The sequence below is a fragment of the Sminthopsis crassicaudata genome, chromosome 5, assembly GCF_048593235.1.
Source record: "Sminthopsis crassicaudata isolate SCR6 chromosome 5, ASM4859323v1, whole genome shotgun sequence".
Taxonomy (NCBI): Eukaryota; Metazoa; Chordata; class Mammalia; order Dasyuromorphia; family Dasyuridae; genus Sminthopsis; species Sminthopsis crassicaudata.
In genome coordinates, this window is record NC_133621.1 from 306201547 (window position 1) to 306224672 (window position 23126).

A 23126-nucleotide genomic window follows, 5' to 3' on the forward strand; every position below is an offset into this window, starting at 1 on the left:
AGGAGAAAGGCAAGGGAAGGACACTTAAATAACACAAGACTACTCCACACCCACTGCAAAAAGCAGGAGAGAATAGACTATTATTGTGTTCCAAAGAGCACAGGATGAGGCCCAGGGTGACCTATCCTGCTAATCTGAACTTAACCACATAGGACAAAAGATGGATGTTCAAAAATAAAGAAGAGTTTGAAATATTTTTAGAAAAGAAAACCAGAAATGACTAATTGCACCTCAAGTACCTCAAATAACAGAAGTACAGAAGAGAGAATAATGCGGCAGGCAAGGAGGGACAACAGAATGACCAGTTAGACTTTTTCCTAAAGTGTGTTGGGGAGAGGAGGAGAAATCAAACAGAAGCTGGCAACGTCCGGCCTAGTGGTGAATGTGTCATTTGTGGGATAACAATCCGACATGCAAGGACCACAAAAGGGGAGAGAAAGGACAGACCAAAGTGACACTTGTCAAAGCAGGGCCTAGGAATGAAGACGCCTCCTAGGAAGAGGGTAAGGAAGAGGAGGGACAGGAATGGGGCCTTCCTTGGGGGAAGGGGGAGCTTCTCCTGACCAGCATCCTCTGTGCCTCTGTTCCCTCATCCATAAAATGAGTCAGAGAAAGAAATGGCCAGCCACAGTATAGGAAAACCTAAAATGGGGCCACAGAGACAAAAACAATCCCTCCCCCCCCCCCCCGCCACCAACAAAAAAGAGTTCCACTGCTCTGGGGGCAACTGCAGCTGGAGGAGTGGGAGAATATGGGCATAGGGAGCTTCTCAAGCAAACATAGGAAATAAAACATCCATAAGACAGGCGAGAGCTCCTGAGCAGGGGCACTGCAGGTCAGGATGGTGTCCTGATGCCTGCCATGGCGGACACTGGAAAGGAAGCACCAGTAACGGGCTGGCAGTGGTAGAGAGCGCCTAGAGGGGCAAGAGACCAGACAAGCAGAGCCGTCAAGAATCAGAGAAGGAGGGTCTAGAGTACACAATGGCTAATGAAGGAGCAATGAGAAGAGGGGGAAAAAAGGGCATTAAAAAAAAGAAATTTAAAACTAAGGACCAGGACTAGCTGAAGGGGAGAGGAGAAAGAGAGATTATCAAAGGAGAAGAGGACATTGGGGTGAAAGGAAGGGAACTAGTGTAAACAGAGTCTCCTTAAAAAAAGATGGCAGTAAAACAACTGAAGGAACATAATATGGTGTTTACGGCAGAAAAGGGAACTGAAACTCACAAGCTTCGGCACAGACATGAAAGCGTCCTGGAGAAGAAGGGAAGTGGCCAAATGGAAAGGAATCTTTGTATCAAAGTTCTCTGGTCAGTCTGGTATCCAAGATATAGAAATGATAAATAAAAATGACTAGTAGTCATTCCTCAATAGATAAAAGTCAGAGGGTATGAATAAATCGTTCTTCAAAGAACTGCAAAGTAATGACTGAGGTAACAATCTGAGCTATCTGATTTATTAATAAAACAGGCTATGAAAAATGGATCAGTGGACTTTCCAGTACCAGTTTAAAGTCCCTGAATGCAAAGACATATATATATATATATATATATATATATATATATAAAAACAATTCATCAAATAAGATAAATTAATTAAAACACTTAACAAGACACAAGCCTTGATACAACATTAGATAACCTGATTTTCAATTAGAGGAATGATTAGGTGATGGGGAGGGGGAGAGTGAATAGGAGCAATTTCCTGAAACCACCAAAAAAAGGCATTCACTGCCTACACAGTGTCTATAAAAAAAATCAAAGGAAGATGGAAGTAGTAGCTGACTGATCAGGACAGGGGCCAGTTTTTAGATAAAACATAAGACCTGCCTGAGATTTATTAATTGTGAGAAACTTCCCTGTATCATTCCTGGTTTTTGAGCAGCATAACATAGGCCCTGAGCTAATAAGAGTCCCTAAGCAGTAGAAAGAAGTGACCCAGCTTCCCAGCCATGAGGGGCTAGGTTTTACCCTCCATTGCCACAATTGAATAAAGTTTTCTTATAAGACAGAAATCAAACTAGACCAAAACTGAAAAGAAAAAGGACCTGAGTTAGATTAAATCATAAAATGCAGTTGGTATACTACCACAAGAAAAAAAAAAATATCCCCAAACACTAATAAGAGAAATACAAATCCTGAGGTTTTCATTTCATACCTTGCATATTGGCAAAGAGAACAAAAAAATTCAACAGTTAATGTTGAAGGTAATGCAGAAAGAAAGGCACACAGATGATGGAGCTGCAAAATGGCACAATTATTGAAAATTAGGCAAATTTGAAATGATGCAAATAAAGTGACTAAAAATATTCTTTGAACCAGACACTCAATTATTGAACTTATAGCCACAAGGTAGCCATTGATAAGAAAAAAGTTCCTATATACTCTAAAACATTTATGACATTTAAAAAATAATAGGTTTTTTTCTTTTCAAAATACATGCAAGGATAGTTTTCAACATTCACTCTTGCCAAACCTTGTGAAAGCATAGGTAAAAATGGATTTTTTTCCTTAAGATAATAAGCATTAGCAAGCATTATCTTTAATGAGGATAAAGACACCAAAAATGTCCATTATCACCAATATTATTCAGTATTGTACTCGAAATGCTAGCAATCACAATCACAGAGGAAAAAGAAACTGAAGGAATCAAAATGAGCAATGAAGAAATAAAAACTCTCTCCGCTTTGCCAACAACGTGATGATATACACTTGGAAAATCCTAGCTATTCAATTAAAAAATTAGCAGAAACAATCATTTTAAGCAAAGTAGCAAGATACAAATAACCCCACATAAATCATCCACTTTTCTATTATCACAACAAAGTCCTGCAAGAAGAGATATTTTATTTAAAATAACTGTAGTCAATATAAAATATCTGAGAATACACCTGACAAAGCATACCCAAGAACTATAAACTATACAAAGATATTTTAAAATTCTTTTTATACAAGTCAAATCAGATTTAAATAATTGGGGAAATATTATTCATGCATTGGCTGAACCAATATAATAAAAATGACAATTCTACCTAATGTACTTCTTCAGTGCCATCCTAATTAAGCTACCAAAATTTATTTTATTAAGCTAGAAGCAATAACAACAAAATCCATTTGGAAAAACAAAAAGTCAAGATATCAAAGGAATTAATAATAATAAAAAAAAATTACACAAGGCAAGAATTCTAACAGTCCCAAATCTTAAACTGTTAAAAGATAATTATTATAGGGTTTCTGAAACAAATGGTGAGGTGGATACCAGATTACTCCTCAATTCTACCTCTGGGCCATAAAATTAGCATCTCAGTGACATAAAAAACCAGACTTCTCCACTTTTTTCTGTAAATTTGTCTTCTTTCTCCTCGTTATTTGCTAAATTGTTCTGTAACTTAACTCACATCAATTGCCATTACAATTACAATAAATTTTTCCCCTTGACTTGGGGAAAAAAATTAGTTATTACCAAAACTCTCTGGCAATAGCTAAGAAATAGAGTGGTGGATCAGTAGACTATCACAAATATGCAATTCAAAGTAGCTAATAAATATAGTAATCCTGTATTTGGGAAATGCAAAGATACAAAGTTTTGGGGTAAGAACTCACTAATGTGGTAGAACCTTCCAGGAAAACTAGAAATCAGTTTGGCAGAAACTAGATGAAGAGTAACATCTTAGGTCAAAATGGATATATAACCTAAACAGAAAGGGAGATATCATAAGTACATTAGAGGAACATGGAACATATACCTAATAGGCTTATGGGTAGAAGAATTTATTAATTAAATAAGAGACAGAAAGCATTGTCTGATTACATTAATTTAAATCTTAAACTTTATTTGCAAATAAAAATGATGTAGCAGCCAAGATTGAAAGGAAAGCAGAAAACTGGGGGAAAACAATTTATAGTTTCTCAGATAAAGGTCTCAAATCTCAAATATATAGAGAATGGAGTTGAATTTATAAGAATATGAGTCATTCCCCAATGGACAAATAATTAAAGAATATGAACAGATAATTTATGAAAGAAGAAATCAAAGGCATATAGTCATATGAAAAAATGTTCCAAACCATAACTTGATTAAAGAAATGAAAATTAAAACAACTCTTAGCTACCATTTTATTCTATCAGATAAGCTCAAGTGATAGGGGGAGAAAAACACAAGCACTGGCATGGTATGGAAAAACTAAGGCACTATCATAATAAAATGTCAGTGGGATTGTGACTGGATCTAACCATTTTGGAGAACAATTTAGAATGATGCCCAAAGAATTAAAAAACAAAACAAAACTGTGTATACCCTGTATGATCCCGGGCAAGTCACTCAACCCCAAATGCCTTTAAAAAAAAAAAAAAAAAAAAAAAAAAGGAAAGTTGTATATAGCTTTTGGCCCAGCAATATCATTATTACATCTGTTTCCAAGGTGATGATTGGGGAAAAAGGAAAAGAAGCTACGTGCCCTAAAATATTATCAATATCTCTCCTTGTGCTGGCAAAGAAGTCGGGTGCCCGGAATAGTTGAATAAATTGTGATATAAAATTGTAGAGTACTAGTGTGCTGTAAGAAATGACGAGTGGGTAAATTTTTTTAAAAAAGGCTTTAGAAAGATCTGCATGAAATAACAAAGACTGAAATGAGCAGAATTAAGAGAACACTGTATACAATAAAAAAAAATATCATTTGAAAAAGAAATGTGAATGACTAAGCTAGATCGAGTAAAAGGAACATTCACATCAACTACATGCAAATCGCTTAACTGCTTGCCTCAGTATCTCCATCTGTAAAATGGACTGGAGAAGGAACTAGCTAACCATTCCAACATCTTTGCCAAGAGAATCCCAAAATGAGGTCATAACAGAGCTAAAATGACAGATCACACATGTGTTTCAAATGCTAGCCTTCTCTAATGAGGAAGAAGAGAGGGAGGGAAATTCTAAATGAAACCAAAAATAACTAAAATAAGTATAAGTTACTTTCATTTTAGAAAGAAATAAACAGAAAGCCAAGGTGGATTCTGAAACAATGAAATCACCAATGTAATTGTTTGGCTTTTCTTCAAAAATATACCACACATATACAAGTGAGAATCCATGAAGGCGGGGGTTTGTCTCTAGGCAGTGAGCTAAATTAGGAGTTAATTATGAATTAATTAGGAAATAGCTCAGGAAAGACAGACCTTTCAAAAAGAATGACATTGGTCATAGGAAGGGCAGAAGGGCAACAGGGCAACACCCCCCCCCCCAATGTGGCCACAGCCTGTCAGAGTTCACCTCTATAACCCTTGTAATCCCATCATTCCTGGTCCCCGGCCCAGGGCATGCCCTCGCCCCCTCAGGCCAGCAGACCGGTAGCTGCTGGGGGAGGTCTCCCCTCTCCAGCCCATCCTCCTCTTAAGTGTCCAGGTGATCTTAAAGCTCCAGTCTAACCATGGCCCCCCACTCAACTGACTTCAGGGCTTGAGGCCTCCAGGAACAAACACAAACCCCTGTATTTGTTGCCCCGAGCCCCCTTCTCCCTTTCCAGAGCTTGGCCACAACCTCCTCCATCTGGCTTCTCCAGCCTCCCGGCTGTGCCACCTGACCCAGCTCCTCTGGACTCGAGGCATCCTCCATCCCTGGAATGCTCGCTCTCTTCCGAGCCCACCACTGACTTCCCGTAGGCCCCAACCGAAATCCCACCTTACGATTCTTAATTCCCCCATTCCTCCCCCTTAATTCTAGTGCCCCCTGTGCTGTTCCACTTTATTCCACTCCCGCTGCACACAGAGCTATCTTCCGGTGGAATCCTCCACAAGGTTGATCTTGACAAGGCAGGGGGGGCTTTTTGCCTTGGGGTGCATGGTGGGCCCTAAGAAGCATTCAGTAACACGAAGAATTCATCTTTACATCAAAAAATCCCCCAAGCTGAGGGGAAAGCACTACACTGGGCAGAAAAAGCAGCAGGGCACCCCCACCAGTTCCTGCAGCCAAGACAAGGCCTCCACAGGTGGGACTCCTGCGAAAGGCTGGCCAGATGCCTCCCTTCTCATCATCTCGACTGCCCTCCCAAGAGTCCAGAGAGGCCACACTGAGGAGTTGGCCATATGAGGAAAGGAAGGACGGAACCCTAACGCTGGGCCCAGACAAGTCGGGGCATCTGAAGACTGGGGTGGGAGTTGGGAATGGTCCTCAAGCCCCCCCTGCAAAAGGAGGGTTGGGGCACAGACGGAGGCTAGCCAGAAAAGGAGGCTCCCACTAGTCTATGACTCCCGAGTCACTCAGATTGCTAAAAGACCGTGGAATGCTGCACATACACTCATGCACCCGGCCTGGCCCTGCAGGGGGATGGAAGGGCTGGCCTTCTTTATTCTCTGGGCTTTGGCCCTGGTGACCCACTGGGGATAGATTCTGGTGGAAGGGACGGGAGGAAGTGTGTGATGAGAGTAGGATTAAGGAGAGTCTTTAAAGAAGGCGCCTCCAGGACCGGCCTGGCCGGGCACTGCTTAGCATTTTTATGGCCTACCAAAAGCCTGGCCACGTGATCATCACACAGATGACAAAGATCAGAGGGAAGAGCGACCACAGATAATAAGTGGCCAGCCATGGTGAGAAGACATGTCAGATCAAAGGAGATGAAGCTTTTCCTTTGAGGACAATGCCTGAACAGCATACTCTGGAGAGGGACCAGGGCCTTTTATGGCCCATGAGGGCAGTAGGAGTCAACAGTGGGCTGGAAGGGGGGTTCTACCTCCGCTGGGTGTGAGATCTGCTTGCCCAGGAGAGCAGGCAGAGGAACAGAAGGAAGAAATGACCAGATTTAGAGAGAGGAGGGAAAAGGAGAATCAGAGAACTTGAAGAAACTGGGAGCCAAGAAATCTGTAATTATGCAAAGAAACTGAAAATAACATCCACACCCCTTGGCCCCCAAACCCCCATTGGGAGACACGTACTCTCTCAGTTATAAACAGAGAGACCAAACTGAACCATGGGTAGCGACACTCTCTGCCAGAGAAAAGAATCGGAAAGAAAACTCTATTTTTAATAGTCTATGTTGGATGATGGGGGAATTGGGTACAGAAATTGCGGTGCCACAGAAGTGATGAACATGATGAGCACTGGGAAGCCAGGAAGATGGGCGGGAGCTCACTGAGGCCTTAGTGGCCTGCAGGAGAACACCAGTGACCCGAGAAGAAAAAACAGACCTGAGAACAAAACCAAGGTAAAGAGAAAGCCCCTCTGCATCAGAGATGGAGGCCTAGGGCTGTGGAACATCCCATCAGACCTTCTGAAACAGAGCTCAGCCGAAGCCTGTCAGGTGAGACAGACAAGAGACGGAATACAACCGGGCCGTAGGAAACCATGAGGGGGATGGTTCTGGGAAGATCTGTATAAGCTGATGCCCAGTGAGGTGAGCAGACCCGGGAGAACGCTGTTCATGGTCGTTCCCAGGACGACCAGCTGGGAGAGATGGGGCTGCCCCGATCAAAACAATGGCCTGAGACAATTCCAAGAGCTTGCCTGCCTCGGGAGAGAGCGCAAGGACTAAGGGGGCAGACTGAAGGCGCTGTCTTCCTTTTCCCTGGTTTTTTTAAGCCTTGAATGCTTCTAACGTGGAAATCTATTCTGTACATGTCTCTCTTATTTGTATCTGTAATGGATACTGTTTTTCTTGCCTTCTCAATGGGTGGAGGGGGAAAGATATATAAAATGGAATGTTTTTTGAAAGAAACATTTGAGCGCTTTGCTACATTGTTTCCTCTCTCTCTGACCCTTTGTTACAAAGTATAGGCCTCTCTGGGAAAGGGAAAGCCACCCCAGGAAATGAAGGTGAGAGATAAACAAGAGAGTGCAGTAACATTTTATTTAAAAAACAAAAGGGAAATAAACAGTCAGTAAAGGGAAAGAGAGGGCTGACATTTCTAACCTGGAGGAGGAGACTCTACAAGAGACTCAGTGGCCACGTGCTAGTTTTGCTCTCCAATTGCAAACCTTTCCCCAGCGCTCCCGAATGTCAGAATTGCTGGTTTTCTGTGAATGAAAAAGACAAACTGTCTATGGCAGCAGTCTGCGGCTACAAGGAAAAGCATTGTCAGTGTCTGTCCCTGTGGCCTAGCAGATAAGAAGCCAAACTGAGACTTAGGGAGACAGTTCCCCAGCTGTGTGAGCCAAGGCACATGGCACAGCCTTTCTGCGCTTAGTTTTCTCACCTGTAAAATGGGGATAGGACATCACCTATGGGGAGAGAGACAGCCTAATAAAACGTTCGGCAAACATTCAAGCAGAAGCGGCTGCTGTTATCAGCTCTCACACTAACCCATACCTGACAGAAATGGAAAGACAAAGGAAAGTCACTCAGGTGCATCTGACTTGGGGTATCTAGGGTGGGATGGATGACTTACTCCTGAGTTTGCCCAAGTCATCGAGTGTTCAATAGAAATCCCACAATTATTTCTAAGAAAGTGTCAAGACCCTGGAAGTTCTTCAAGCCAGGTCCTGGTCTGCAGCAGGCAGGCCTGGCTCTGGAAGTATCTGGGCCTTGCTGCCCACACATGTCCCTTGTTACTAAGGCTGACCAGTGTCCTGCTGGGCCTCCACTGCCATCACGAGGAGTCCGGTCAGGCAGACAGCCCCTCAGAGTTCTTTTCCACCCACCTGCCAAGGGGGCTTTCCAAAGCTCAGGCGTGGCCCCCTCTCAGGCATTGCCATCTGGCTTCCGCCTCCCATGCCAGTCTTCCCGCCCAATGCTCATGTCTAGCCCAACATGTCATTTCTTCTCCACCTTGATGCCCTGTACAGCCAGTTCCTGGGGCCTGTGATACATGAAATCCCTCACTTCCTCAAGGTTCATTGCCAGGTCTCCTAGAAAAGCCCCCCTCAATCTGCAATGACCACACTCTCGTTTGCATGTGGCCTGGAAGTCCTGGAGGATTTCCTTGCAGACAGTAGGCCCTTAATGTTTGTCTGCAGATCTCTTCTGTTTCCAACTTTCTTCCCCTCCCAGCCCCTCACCACATAGCGGCACAGCGCTTCAGAGCAGGACCTTCTTAACCTCCCACAGAGACATCAGCCCCTGCACAAATATGCAGAGAAGACAGAGGGCTCTGGAGGAGAAGGCAAGGTTGATGACCTAGCACTGCCCTGCCTCCCTCACATGTCATGGCATCCCCTCTCGGACGTCACATCCTCTTGGAGGACAAAGGACAAACAATGAGAGTATGTCACGCCTCCTTCAGAACCGCTCCATATCAGCTAAACACGACCAGACCCAGAATGATTTTTCTGCCCTGAATGGTTCCGTGACACTCCTTATAACATCACTTGAAACTGAGGAATTCAAGGTTTTAAATATTCAAAATATTTGCCATTGCTCACCTACCAATATTTATCTTTGGGTAAAAGATACAAAAGATACATTGTAAAGTCCTGTCGTCTCTCAATTGTAATCCTTCTCTGGGAGGAGGTTTCTTTTCTGTTAAATCTTTTTCTCTGTGTGCGGGTTTCTTGGGAGGCTTCTGGAGCCTCCAGCCAGCCTCTTCTTCTTTTTCCTGAATCCTGGCTCTGAATCTCCTCCAGCTCTTGTCCTTCCCCAATCCAGACTGCTTGTCCAGGCCCAATGTTGTCTTCTTTTATCCTCCCAGAGAATGGGCATGTGAGAACTCAGGGGCTTGTGGGAAATACTTCAACCAATGAACTTGCTCCTTTTAAAGGTTGTGTAAACTCCTTTTCAGAACTCCTTTTAAAGGTGTGAACTAAAGATGTGAACTAGAGAATTGTTAAGTACCGACTTAGCACTTAGTAAGAACCTAACAATACATTTTGAATTAAAATGTTTCCTAAGTCATGTTACTTCTCACTCACCCAAATGCAACTGTTAAATTCTCAACATTAAATACTCCGATCAGTGATTAAAGTGTTTATAGAATGACTATCAATTCTTTGAGCTCGGACACCTCAGATCAGGCCCCTCCCCATCTGGATCAGTTAGTTGCCAGTATTATTAATGATTGTGGCCTAAGGCCCCGTGGACCTGGAGGGAACCATAAGATCTGAGGCAGGGGGACCCAGCAGGTACCCAAAGTAAGCCTTGCCCCAACCCCCCCCCAACTTTTTATAAAAGAGAAATAATCCCAAGCCAAGGGAACACATGAGTCAGAGGTCGTCCTTCATCTGACCCACACACACAGGGAATCAGAGCAAGTTGCCTTCAATCCACAAGAACTGATTAAGTACCTACGGTGCCCGGCCCCATGGTGCTGGAATACCAGTACAAAGAATGACACAACCCCTGCTCACACACATAAATATCTATGGCAGCAAACAGGCAAATAAAAGCAAATAAATAGAGGATGTAACTAAAAAGAAGATGGTGAGGGAGGAAGAGAACCAGCAGCTGGGGGAAATGGGAGAGACTTTGGGCCACAAAAAGCGATGTCTGAGGAAGGAGATGGGAAGGGGGAGAGGAAGGCACAGTGTCATGTGTGAGAGCCAGATGGGGAAGTGTGGCAGGTGGAGCGAGCTCCAAGGCGAGCAGCTAGCTCCTCCCCACCCCCCTCTCTTAGAACCCCTGCCCCACCCCCAAGGCATCCCTAGCCACCTTTCTTTCCATCTGTCTTCAAAAAGACATGGGGGTTCCATTCTCCATAAAGGGGCTCCCAATGGCCCACATGGACCTTCATGAGAGAAAGGAGCTCAAGGGACAGGCTCCCCTCCCTCACCAATTATCCGTTCCAACGAGCCTTTGGCCCCCATCCTTGCTCCCTGCCAGCCCTGGCAGGAGGAGGCCTGTCCTCTCTGGGCACCCTGGAGTGTTGCTGCAGCCATCCCTTCCTGGCTGGGCCCCGGGTGCAGGCATAAGGATAGGGACCCCAGGCCACCTCCTCTCTCCCACAATCTGGGCCTCTACACCTCCGCTCCGTCCCATTTCCAACAGCCAGGAGCAGGGAGCCTCCCATCCGCGCTCCACTGCTCCTTCACAATGCCCTGCGCCTTCTTATTTAACCTATATTGGATTACTTGCCGTCTGGGGAGGGGACGGGAGGGAGAAAAATTTAGAACATAAGGTTTTTCAAGAGTGGATATTGGAAACTATCTTTGCATGTATTTGCAAAATAAAAAGCTATTATTAAAAAAAAAAACTAAACAATGCCCTATGCCTTCTGACTTGTTCTCATTCCCCAGGGTGCGCTAACTGCACCACTGTTCTCCAGTCTTCAAACTTAGTCCTTTAATCTGAATATCTGGTCACAAATCCCACTTATCTGCAAAATTTTCCTTACACAGAAAGACTGTAATATATTATACACTGAGTTAATTTAAATAAATAGTGGTTAAGCAAGTTTAGTGGGTTTTTACTGCTGCTCAATGTCAATCTGTTAGTAAAGCATTTTTTAAAAGCACCACAATATCCCCCAGAAACAATAAAAAGTGTTGGAAAGACTAAAAAACAATATGGCAGGAACTGAGCATAGACCAATATCTTCCACCACTGATCAAAATAAGGTCAAAAATGGATACAAAATGGATACATTAGATAGAAAGAAAGCTATTTCAAGACAATTTAAAGAACAGGGGATATATTACTTATTGGATTTATGGCTAGGCAAACAATGTATGAATAAACAAGAGACAGAGAACAAAGTTTCAATTATATTACATTTAAAGGTTTTGCATTAATAAAACAAATGTAGATGAGATCAGAAGGAAAGCAGAAAATTGGGAGAAAGTTTTTAGGTTGATAATTTCAATTATATTAAATTAAGGTTAAAGGTTTTGTATAAATAAAACAAAGATAGATGAGATCAGAAGGAAAATGGAAAATTGGGGGAAAATATTTAGTTTCTCAGATAAACATCTCAAACTAAAATATATAAATCTATGAGAATACAAGTCATTCCTCAATTGATAAATGGTCTAAAAATATGAATAGGCAGTTTTCCAATGAAGAAATCAAAACAATCTATAATTATATGAATAAATGTGCTAAATCATCATTTATCAGAGAAAAGCAAATTAAAATAGCCTCGTAATATTTTGATTGAAGGGGAAAGTTGAAAAATTTGGACACTAATTCATCATTGGTGGAATTGTGAACTACTCCAACCATTTTGGAAAGCAATCTGGAATTAGGCGCAAAGAGTTACATTTTTTTTTAGTTAGCCTCAAACTAAAGACTTAAGAAAGTCTATTCCTATTGGGCAATACACACTAATAGCTAAACACACTGGGGCATGAGGATGTAATAGAATATTATTATACTGAAAATGAGGAAATGGACAATTTTAAAGCAAATTTGGAAGGATGCAAAGTGAGCAGAATTGGGAGAACAATTTATACAATGGCAATTGTATACATAAAATTGTATAAATAAAAAACACGAGAGAGAAAAGAAGCGCTAAACTGTTATCAAGGCAATGATAAGCCATGAATTGGAAGAAGTGAAGATGAAACACTCCACTCACTTGTACCAGAAAGGCAAAAAACATAAAATGCAGAGACAGACTGACATCTTCAGGCTCCCCCAATTTGTTTTGCAGGATTATGTATATACTTATGATGAGGGCTTTGGTTTGGGGGGAGGGCTTTTTTAGTCTTGTGGGCAGAGGCAGTGGGAGGGATAGAAAGAAAATAAAAATAAATATATTTCTGAAATTAAAAGATCAATAAAAGACTTATTAAAAATAATTTAAAATACATAGTGCTTTGTAATTTCCAAAGCAGTTTTCTTACAATAATGTAAAATAATATTATCACCATTTTAAGGACGAGAAAATTTGGATTAAGGAAAATTAACAAATTATCCCCAATCATTCAATTTATTCATTCAATAAACATTTATTGAGCACTTACTATGTGTCAGAATACACAAAAGAACTAAATAAAAAGGCTCTCAACAGTACCAACAACCACAATGGTGTGGTTACTGATCTAGAGCCAGACATTCTGGAGAACAAAGTCAAGTGGGCCTTAGAAAGTATTGCTAACAAGCAGACTGATGGAAGTGACAGAAATCTAGCTGAGCTATTTAAACCCTAAAAGACGATGTGGTTAAAGTACTGCACTCAATAGGCCAACAAATTTGGATAACTCAACAGTGGCCGACGGATTAGAAAAGATCAGTTTACATTTCATTCCCAAAGAAGGGCAATGCTAAGAATGTTCAATTACAGAACATCTGTGCTTATTTCACACGCTGGCAAGTTTACGCTTAAGATTCTGCAAGTTAGGCTTCAACAATACATGAACCGAGAATTCTAAAAAAAAACCCAAAAAACAAAACAGTTAGCTTTCTACGAGGCAAAGGAACTAGAGGCCAAATTGCCAACATTTACCCAATTATGGAAAAAGCGAGAGAACTTCAAATATCTACTTCTGCTTCCCTGATTACACTACAGCATTTGACCATGTGGATGACAACAAAAAGTGGCAAGCCCTCAAAGAGATGGGAGTATCAGATCATCTTATCTGTCTCCTAAGGAATCTGTAAACAGGCTATGAAACAACAGTTGGAGCCGAACATGGAACAATCGATTGGTTTAAGACTGGGAAAAGAGCTCGACAAGGATTTATTTAACTTATGTACAGAGTACATCATGCCAGGCTGGATGATACAACAGCTGGAACAAAAGGAGCCAGAAGAAATACCAACAGATGTGCAGAGATACCACTCTGATGCAGAAAGTGAAGAGGAATTGAGAAGCCTCTTGAAGAAGGTGAAAGAGCAAAGTATAAAAGCTGGACTAAAGTTTAACATCAAGAAAATCTTGGCAACTCATCTCATCACTTTCTGGCAAATAGAAGGAGAAAAAAATGGAAGCAGGGTCAGATTTTTATACTCTTGGGCTCAAAGATCACTATGGTCAGTTGACTACAATTATGAAATCAAAAGACGCTCCTCTCCAAAGGAAAGCTGTGGGAAATCTAGGCAGCAAAGAAAAACTCAGAGACATCACCCTGCCAACAAAGTGTAAGTTGAAGCTGTGGTTTTTCTAGTAGCAATGTGCAGGTGCGAGAACTGAACTAGAAGGAGATCAAGTAAGTCTGTACTTCAAGAAATGAATTCAGACTACTCATTGGGCTTTTCTGGAAATGTTCTGCATAACCATAAGTGGTATCTTCACTGGGTGTGGGGATAAGGAAGAGAATCTAGAACTGAACAATTTTTAAAACAAATGTAAAAAACAAAATTGCATTTTAAAATGTAACTAAGGAAAAAAACATTAAATAAATACATCAAATACGGACTATTTATTGGGTAATAAGGTGAAGCAGTGCTTAGAGTGCTGGGCCTAGAATAAGAAAGACTCATCTTCCCATGTTCAAATCAAACTCTGATACTTCCTGTGTGACCCTGGACAAGTCACTTAACCCAGTCTGCCTCCGTTTCCTCACTCGTAAATGAGCTCCAGTATCTCTGGAGAGTCAGATGGGATTGAAACGAGTGAACAGCAACAAATTCATTGGAAGGACAAATGCTGAAAATGAAGCTTAAATACCAATACCACATAATGAGAAAGGGCTCACTAGAAAAGACCCTGATATTAGGAAAGACTGAAGGCAAAAGGGGGGGGGGGTTTAATGGATGGATCATGGCATAGAAGCAACAGAGTTCAAGAGGTGGTGGAGGACGCAAGGCTTGGCATGGCCGCAATATCATGAAGGTCCAGAATGAACATCTCCATGAATCAGGCCCGGCCTTCAGTGCTGGCAAAACAGAAAGGGGCAAAAGACATCCCTGACCTCAAAAAGCTTACAGTATAATAGAGGAAACAACGCAGACACACAAAGCAGGTAATGTACTGGACAAACAGGCAAGCCCTGGGAGGAGGGGCTGGGGAAGGGTTCCTCTAGAAGCAGATTTCAGCTGGAACTCCAAAGAAGCCAGGAAGGTCAACAGGTAAAGAGGAGGAGAGCCTTTCAGGCCTTGAAGAGGGCCCAGAATAGAGAGGGAGGGCCTTGACCTGGAGCAAAGAGGACGAGTAACTGAAGACTGGAGAAGTTGGAGCCAGATTATAGAGGGCTCTGAACACTAGACTGGATTTTGTATTTGTTCTTGGGAGTAATAGGGAGCCACTAGAGTCTACCATGTAGGGGCAACACCGTCACACCTGAACTTTAGGAAAATCACTTTAGTGGCTGAATGAAGAATGGACTGGAGGAGGGAGGGATTTGAAGGTGGCCAACCCCTCTGAAACCACCTGGCACAAGGAAAAGAGGAGTTGTGTTACAGAAGGGGGTGAGTCTGAGATGCTACAAAGGGGAAACCACAGGTCTTGGCCACACTTCCAAGACTTTCCCCAGCATGCTCTTAAGGGATTCCAAAGGAACCTCCCAAACATGGCCTCGGATGTCCTCTCAAACCTTCTCCCAAAAGTGCTTTTCCTCCCAAACCCCTCGCTATTTTCTCTCTGGCCCACCCCAGCTTCCCCTTCAGGCCCCATGGCCTCCAAGGAGCTTTAATTAATCACTCCCCCCCCCAACTCTAGAACGGTCTGTTCCACACAATTAGTGCATTATAATGTGCACTTCTAGTCTCTAATTGTACACTGCACAATTCAGTAATTTATATCTGTATATAATGCCTACAAGGGACCGTTTCATGCCTAGAACATTAGTCCTTAAGGTGGAACCTCATTTTCACAAGGATAAACAATTCTTAATCAGCTTATAACTTACTTGGGCCAAACCAATTAGGCCAGATAAGAATGAGGGCAGGGCCAAGCTCCATTAGGACTTATAAGGGGGGCAGCAAGGTCAGCACAGAGAGGGAATCACGGGGCCAAGAGAAAAGTGACTTTCTCAAACAAGGCCCAAGTACCAAATACCCCAAAATCAGAGGAAACAGGAAACAGGTTTGAAAGGGGAACTAAGAGGCCTAAGGGGCATTATTGATCCCAGGCAAATTGGCCCATTTCTGTGACTCTGATCAAGCTTCTGCTCCAGACCAGACTGGGGCCTGGCTTTGGCCAGGGAGGCCTCAGGGAGAGCTGTCGACACCAGCCGAGCCCACGATCCCCCTCCTGGGCACAACCCTCAAGAGATGGAAGAAGACAGCAGGATACCATGTATAGCAAGAATGTTCTTATCAGCCCTTTCTAAGAAAATGAAGCCCATGCTGGGGCCTATCAGTGAGGAATCAGCTGACCACCCCGCTTAGAAGAGCTGAGGCCGGGGTGCTTGGTGATAGAACGTGGGAGACCACTGCTGCCAAAGCAGAGAATGGAGAGAGACCACAGATTCCAGGGCAAATTGCAACACCCAGGCTGGGGCTCGGCAAAGTTCCTCGAGGATCTCCTTGGGGAGGTGGGAGCCCCTAAGCAGGGTGCTGTATACCCAGCTTCAAACACTTCTCTTGGATTTCTCCCCCTTCCACCCCTCTCCAAGCAACACCCTGGGAAATGACAGTGGGACAGAAACCAAAAAGCTTCTTAAAGGTGGGGAGCTCCCTCTAGAGTCTCCTTTCTGAAGCTGCCTGCTCTCACACACCCAAGCAGGAAGGGAAGGAATCTCAGAGCCTTGGGAAAGCCAGGAAGGCTGGTCAGGAGCAGGGAGCTGACCGCTGGGGGGTCCCACTCACCCCTCCTCTGGATTCTGATGGCCCTCCGTCCCTCTGCAGGCAGTGCCCCGGACCTTCCTTGTTCTCTCTGCACATGGTTCTAGAGAGCAGGTCTCCTCAGGAGAGGGACAATGGATTACGGACACATCCCTGGGCTGGCTGGTCCATCCTGAGGGAGCCCAGCATCTCCCAGTTTCAATGAGAAGCTCTTCACCTTCCCCCACGCAGTGCTGGGCACAAAGGGCTCCACAAACCCTTGAAATCTACGACTAAGAAGCTGCCCTTGACAGCGCAGCCAAAGGATAAGGGGTCAAGGGGCCCCCAAAACTCTTCACATTGTACACATTTGTATATAATCTCTCCTCACGTGTGCGGCAGCTCAGCCAAGGCCTTGTCCTCCCACACACTTCAAAGTTTATTTTTTTAAAACAGGTTACTGGGGCAGCGGATAGAGCAGCGGCCTGGAGGCAGCAGGACCTGGACTCAAATCCAGCCTCACACACTTACTTACTAGTAAGTCATACTTACAATACTGATACTTGTGACCCTGGGAAAGTCACGTAACCCCAATTGCTTCACCAAAAATCACGCTATATTTCTCTCTCAAATCCTGACCACAGTATATACAAGTGGGGGCAATAATGAATTTACCCTGGAGCCTTACTGATGGCCTGCCAACCTGTGAAAAGCGCCTTCCTTCTCATTCATTCTTGGGACAGCAAGCTGCCTGAAAGGCACAGGGGCACAGCAGGAGGTCCAGGGAGTCAAAGCACAAATCCAGTCGCAGACACTTCCCCGTCTCAGTCTGCTGAACTGTAAAATGGGTCTTTTAACAATACCTTTCTCCCAGAGTTACTGTGAGGTCCAACGAGGGGAGTCACGAAGTGTTTGGCAGGGTGCTAGTAGGCTGGCCCAGCTTCCCAAAGCAGGTCCCAACCATCGGTGCTCCCTCACAACTACCCAAGGAGTCCCAAGCAGCCCTGGAGGCCAAAGGCTGGTGATTGTGGATGGAAACAGATGTACAACTTCATATTCCCTAACCTCTAACTGAAATTTCTCTTTTTCTTTCCTTTAAATATTTTTCTTCAAAAACAAAGCCAAAACCAGCCCTGATCCTGTGCTTAGCACTGTCGAAGGTGTGAGCCCTGCTCTCCAGGACCGGGGTGGGGGTCACAGTGAGAATTCATCTTTGCTCCCTATCCCAAGCCATCTTCTAGAGATGGGTCTGATTTTCTTTTGTTGGAGCTGGGAAGGCAGTCTCCCCAACTGTGATGACACATAAGCAGTAAACAAAAAGTTCAAGAAATAAGCCTCCTCACATGGATGGCAGGCCTGCTTCTATGTCATCGGCAGGCCATCATCAAGGGCCAGAAACTTTTGCTTTATAAAAGTATCCTGCTCTGGGACTTCATCCATGAGAGATCTTGCCCAAAATAGGGGAAGGGGAGAACTACACACATAACCCTAACCCCAGCACTTGGCTGCTCGCCAATTATGGCCGGGGGTAAAAAGGAACAAGCTAAAACAATCTTTGAAACCATAAAAAATGAAATAAAGTTTATCCAACGAGATCCCAAGCACAAAAAAAAGTTAATAATTTAAAAAAATTCAAAGCTGAAAAAGCCAACAAATTTGTCCCTTGCTGAAGGAAGCCAGGATTTTCATTCAAAGATTTCATTTGGTACTCGGGCTGACAATGATCGTCTTCAGGAAGTTTTACCTGGTCTAGCCCAAACAGACAAGGAACCATCCTCCAATTTCAATGGCCTCTCTTGGGGAAACTGGGTTTTCTGTCATAATCCTTGTCTTCTCTAAAGACTTGACTCCCATATTCCCAAAGGGGTGAGTGCTGGGACTGCCTGAGAACAATACAGTCATGCCAAGGAAGCTGGCACCTTTGTCTTGGCAGCCCCAGAGACAATAGAGAGCCCTGTCCATAACAGACAGTTAATGCATGTTTCTGGAGTTGAATTTATCTCTTTCACTCATCAGCCTTAAGAACAGACATTCCAAATAATGACAATGTGGAAACCCAAGTGCCAATTTTCTCATTAGCAAGGAGTATACCTATGTTTTCTGTTCAATCAAGGTTTGCCTAGCCTCTGATCCTCTAGGGCAAGTTCCCCAAGTTCTCAGCACCCTCAGGTGATCCCTAATGACAAAGAAGGTCTGGGCTCCCTCCCGAGGAAGTTCCCATGTCTCAGAGGTCCCTAGACTAGTAAAATCCTAGTTTTATTCTTCCACTTGTTTCTCTTTGGTGAATACTACACAAAAAGTGTGTTAGTTCCTTGGGTTATATCTTTTCACCCCAAATCCTTGACAAATGTTAAAGCAATCTCCCCAGACAGACTTTGGGGCAGTTTTCTGGCTCCCTTTTCTATACGTCCAAACTGGGACAGTGAAGGTCTGGCGGGCTCGGTCTGAGGCCCCAGTAAATCAGAGCCTTTGGACACAAAGCCGGCAGAGTTCGCCAGCCCCTGGTTGGCCTGGTTCAAACTGGTAGATCGCATTCTTTCCTAGTGAGGTTAATGCAAACGAGGGCCTTGTTTACGGGCAGAGAAGCGGCGACCTGCCGCTGCCCCTTCCTTCCTTCTAGCCCAGGGCCGGCACACAGCCGCCCCCTGGCCCGGGAGCAGCCTGCCTCCTGTGTGGTGGGGACCATGGCAGGCCCACAGCCCGAATGGGAGGGGTCAGGCCAGGAGCCCTTTTCTGAAGTCTGATAAGGCTACCTTAGTAACAAAATGCATTCCAGAGCAAGCAAACAGTCCAAAGGAAGGTCATCTGGTCCCTGTTCTGCCCTGGGCATGTTCTGGGTCAAATACCAAGACTCTGGATTGTGCTGTCAGTTCTTCTCCCAGCTCCCCAAAAGGAGGTGCACCTGTACCCCATCAGTGACTGCACTGAGGCTTAGGGACCCCCAGGGTCTGCCAAGTTTCTTCCACTTCAACCACACAAGCCGGCTGGTAGAGTAACTGAACCTCTATCAGAGCACACCAGCTCCTGGGCTTAGCCAAATAAGGATAGACTTAAATTATCTCTCATCTAGTCCGAAGGCTTCAAACCCAACTCTGTGGTTTAAGACAGAACAGCCGAGTAAGAGCCATGGCCCGCCCAAGAAATGGACTGGCAATGCCCAGTGAGGCTGGGCCCCACCAGGCACTCCCAGACTGGCAGCAGGGGTCGAGCCATCTTGAAGAGAAGCCATTTCCCCAAGATGGGAGAAGGCCCCGGAGTACGTCAAGGACTAAAACACTGGGACCACAAGCCCTAGGCCTCTCCACCTGCTGCTATGCTCCAGCCCTGTGCACCAGAGCTCCTATGGGATGGGATGAGGAGAATGGGGATCTCACAGAATCTGCCAAAAAATAAGATCTCAGGGAGCCAAGGGAGGGAGAGGGAGTGGCAGAGGGAAGGATGCTGCTGGCAAGGCTAGGAGCCTTGAAAAATCCGCTGAAGGAAGAAAGTCACAAACGTGAGGCTTTTGAGTGGAAGGGGAAATGGTGGTAGGCGTACTCAAAAACCTAAGAATAAGTATAAATGCAGCATCAACAATTTCTATAGGTGACCACACCAACAGGTTTTTCCTGCCTGCTCCATAGTGTTTGGCAAGCATCACAACGAAACTTTAAAAGATTCTGCTCTTTGTTTAGCTGTGCTCCCCAAGGAGAGTAAAATATGGTACAACAGCAGAGTCCCAGAGGGTATCTTCCTAAAAGTAAAATGCTCTAAAAACTAGGTTATTCAGTGTAAGTGAAAAGATTAAAAGGAAGATATTTCCAAGTGAAAAACCAATAATGATCCAATGGGGAAAGAGAAACAGACCCTATTCCTTTCTGCAAAGATCGGGGGTCTGCCAGGGCAGAATACTATGTACACTATTACCAAGTATTTCTGATTGTTTTTCTTTATCATAAGGGAGAGTTTGATTCTGGAGGAAGAATTACATCCAGAAATGACTGGGACAAAAATAAATGAAAAGCAATGATCACTTTCTTCACAGGCTATTTATCCATCTCATTCTGAAAGGAGCTGGCAAAGCAACCTAAAGCACAACTGCTTTGCTACACAAGGAAATCAGGAAGCACATGGGCTCGTGGGCTCGGCCAGCTTCAGGGGTCAGAGTCTATGCCATTTCGAAAACTTGAGCAGCTTCCTGCCAGGGGCCCCGAAGCTGTCTCAACAGTACTCCTTCCCACCTGGCAATGCCCATGACCCAGCTCTAAAACCTTCACCAGCACCAGGAAAGATAAAAAGGAGAAATACAACTGAGAAACGACGGGAAAGAAAGCACTTACTCATCATCTTCTCCCTGGTCCTCGACTTCATTTCCCACACTTTTCTTCACTTTTCCAACCATAAGTCCAAACAGGATCTGAAAAACAGGGGTTAAGTCAGGCTTTGGGGGGTATTAGGAAGGAACTAAGACTTCCCCACCTTTTTGCTGTTTGCTTGCTTTTTTTTCCTGGTGATCTTTTCCCTTGCGATCTGATTTTTCTAGTTCAGCACAAGGAATATGGAAACATGTTTAGAAGAACTACACGTTTAACCTAAACTACATCTGATCGCTTCTGTCTTGGGGAGGAGGGAGGGAGGGAAGAAGGGAGAAAAAATTGGGACACAAAGTTTTCCAAAAGTGAATACTGAAAACGATCTTTGCATGTATTAGGGAAAATAAATACTATTAAAAAACGTTCATCTGCCTTTTGGAGGGACAATCTCCTCCCTGGTTTATACATGGAACTCAATTCTGCTAGCCTCATCATTTCCTTGAAATTTTAAAAGAGAGTGTTTCTTTTTAATGAGAATCCCGGCGTATCTGTTCCTGCACAGCCAACGCACCCACAACTGCACACACGGAGGGAGGTCACAGTACAGAATGGAGGTCTCAGCCCAAAACACCAACCACTTAATTCAGGTATTAACTAGCACGAATGGGGAAGGATGACTGCTAAAGGTCGTTTAAAGTCAGTTTCCAGCGCTCTTCAGCAATTGACAAAGCACATAGAATTACAGCTAGCAGAGCAAGCTGATCCCAAAACAATGACTTTTTTTTGACTTCTGAAATATTGTTAATGTTGGTGACTCTGGATGTCATTCAAGTCTTTTGGGGGGGAGGGGGCAGAATATGGATTAGTACAAGACTATAATCTGGCAGCTATTTGTTTAAGGGACTTGTTGAAATGCCCCACGCGTAATTTCGGTACACCTGTGCCCCACAAAGCCTCCCCCACACCATAAATCCCTCCGAGCCGCTTTTCTCTTTCACTCCGTCCGTGCAAGGAAGTGAAATTTGGCTCGCTCGCCTCGCAGGCTGCCCCCGCCGTGTCACCGTGACCCATTTGGAAAGCTCCCGGAGCACCAATATTTATTTATTTCCGGAGGCCGGCAGGTCGGAGCGGGCCGGATGGCAGGCGGCGGGCACCGGGCCGGCCCACCGGGCGCCGCTTCCTCCCATTCAATACGAACCCTGGCTTCCTTTCTCCCCGCGGGGCCGGGGGAGGGGGGGTTCGGGCAGCGGCCGCGGCGCCCCGGGGATGCACGTCCGACGGGCGCCCCGAGTGATGCAAGCACAGGCTCTGGCGGCCACACTCACGCCCGCCCGCCCTGGGCGCCCCCACCCCCCCACCCCAGGGAGACAGCGGGCAAGCTGGGCCGAGCCCGGGTCGGACCGTGCTCGGCGGGACGGTCAATGGGCTCGCGAACCCCCCCCCAACACGGGCGCCCCTCTCCGCGGCCCGGGGCAGCTGTCAAGGCGCGGGGCCGCGTGGCGGCCGGGCCGGGCCGGGCCGGGTCGGGGCCGCGGCCGCAGACAATGGGGGCCCCGGGCCCCGGGGGCGGGCGCTTCCTGGCCGCCAGGCGGGGGGTGGGGGGGGCCGCCCCCCGCCCCCAGCCGTGCCGGCCCCTCCGCCCCCCGCACTCACCTCCTCGGCTCTCCCGGCCCCGGCCTCGGCCCGGCGGCCCGGCTGCAGGAGGCGGAGGCGGAGGAGGAGCAGCCGGATCCGGATCCCGGTCCCCATTCATTAGCGGCCGCTTTGTCTCGGCCCCCTCCCCCTCCCCCTCCCCGCTCCCTCCCTCCTCCTCCTCCTCCTCCTCCTCCCCCGCCCCTCCCCTCCCGCTCCGCTCCCACAGCGCGCGGGGCGCCCGCGGCTCCAGCTCCGGCGGCCAACCACGGTGGGGGAGGGCGGGGGAGGAGAGAGGCAGGGAGCGCGCACGCCCTGGCACGTCCGGACGGGGAGGAAGCCAGCCACCTCTGGGAGCGCGCACGCGCTAGCCGGGACGGAGAGATCGGGGCGAGAGCGCGCACGCCCCAGCGGGAGTGGGGGTGGGGGGAACTGAAGGCAACAGGAGGCGGAGTCCGAGGGGGAACTCGGGCGGGGGCGCGCTCAGGGCCGCCTCAAGATGGCCGCTGCCCGCCTCCTCCGGGGGACTCCGCGCGGCCCGACCCCGCCCCGTGACGGAGGCGGCCCGGAAGCGCCTGCTTCGTGCCATGGGGGGGCCGGGAGGGACATGGGGAAAACCTGAGGGGGAAACTTCTCTCTCAGTGCAGGCCGCGGCCGTTTTGGGGATCGCCTGGAAACGCTAACGCTAACGTGAATGAC

The 23126-nt window shown here is 45.8% G+C and overlaps 1 protein-coding gene across 2 annotated transcripts in view; it reads right to left on the reverse strand.

Moving 5' to 3' along the window:
* Window positions 1-22573, reverse strand: part of ZBED4 (zinc finger BED-type containing 4) — a 30506-nt gene extending 7933 nt beyond the window's left edge. The window contains exons 1-3 of one of the 2 annotated variants that reach the window (XM_074272062.1): window positions 22449-22573; window positions 20823-20899; window positions 7900-8003 (exon numbers count right to left, since the gene is read on the reverse strand). The gene's annotated coding sequence lies outside the window, so the exon portion shown is untranslated. The remainder of the gene's footprint in view (window positions 1-7899; window positions 8004-20822; window positions 20900-22448) is intronic. The other variant, XM_074272060.1, reaches the window with a different exon arrangement.
* Window positions 22574-23126: the final 553 nt, after the last annotated feature.